This window comes from Fukomys damarensis, unplaced genomic scaffold (assembly GCF_012274545.1).
Source record: "Fukomys damarensis isolate Sample0158 unplaced genomic scaffold, DMR_v1.0_HiC HiC_scaffold_18, whole genome shotgun sequence".
Classification (NCBI taxonomy): Eukaryota; Metazoa; Chordata; class Mammalia; order Rodentia; family Bathyergidae; genus Fukomys; species Fukomys damarensis.
This window is the reverse complement of record NW_022900930.1, coordinates 1,843,206-1,844,656: the sequence shown is the minus strand read 5'-3', so window position 1 is coordinate 1,844,656 and position 1,451 is coordinate 1,843,206.

The following is a 1,451-nucleotide window of genomic DNA, read 5'->3' as shown; positions in this document are numbered from 1 at the left end:
TCCTTGTGCTTACAAGGCAGGCCACCGAACCACTGAGCTAAATCCCTGGCCCGTTTTTTGGTTTTTTGAGACAGGGTCTCACTATGTAGTTGAGCCTGACCTGGAACTCACCATGTAGCCCAGGCTGGTCTCAAACTCACAGCGATCCTCCTGCCTCAGCCTCCCAAGTGCTGGGATTAGAATCATGCGCCACCATGCCCAGCATTTTGTTGTTGTTGTTTTTTATTCTTTCTTTCTTTCATTCATCTTATTTGAGAGAGTGAAAATGTATTGTTTCATATTGCATGTGATATTCACTTACACTCTTAAATTGTGAAAAATTTCAGGGATATATAAGACATATAAAATCAGAAAATTCCATATGCACTATCCAGATGTATTATATGTTCACCTTACTTTAGCTCTTTCTTTAAACATATGGAATAAAAATATAAAACTTCACCTGAGAAGACACTTTCCTATCATACAGCAGGGAGACTTCTGAAAAAGAAGGAAAGAGAAAAGCAAGGGAATAGAATGAAGGCTGGGGATTTAGCTATTAATTGTTCTATAATAGTTAATAGCTGGGTGTGGCAGTGCGTACCTACAATCCCAGCTACATTGGATGCTGAGGCAGGGGGATGGCAAATTCAAGGCAACTTATCAAGACCCTATCTCAAAATAAAAAGGAGTAAATAACTGCTAGAGTGCTTCAGGTTCAATCCCCAAAACACACACACACACACAACAGCAACAATACAAGAAGAAGAACAAACCCTGGACACTGGTTTTGTCTGTGCCCTTCCCGTCTGATGAGCAGGCTGCGTCTCTACCCTGGAGGGGCTGTCTGGTCTCGTGGTGCACCCCTGTGATGCTTCTGTCTCCTCTTGTGTGACTGCGATTTCCCTCGGCACAGGGGCCAGGCCCCACCTCCTTTGTCTTCTGCTCAGCACAGACCCAGATGGAGCACGTCAGAGGCTGCATCCATTTTATTAAGCCACACAGTTTCTGTGAATGTGGCATATGTGGCTCGTTGTTTTATTTAATAGGGATTTCTCTCTCAAATTAATAACTTTGCAATGTCTTCATTTTTCATCTCACCCCTAGTCTTCTCAGAATGCTCTGACTGTAGCTAGCTAAATTTACACAGGATCTCTGACTTGTTTCCAAGGGATTCCCATTATTAATGAGGATGAAATATTGCTGAAGACTGTTTCCAACCCCATCTGCACATACGGTGCTTTAGGGATTCATTAGACACATTTTCTTTGCCTATTTTGAAGATAAACTATGGTAACGTCTCCGTGGTGGGGCAGATGTAATCTTCCCTGGCCTGATCCACTGCAGATGCTTAGCTGCACAGTGGAATTAAATGTCTCAGGGGTCAATAACTCTTCCTATCATTTTTCATTAAAGCACTTGGAGTGGGAAGTTCCTGGAGGAATAATTACTTGCAATCTGGCATACAGTTC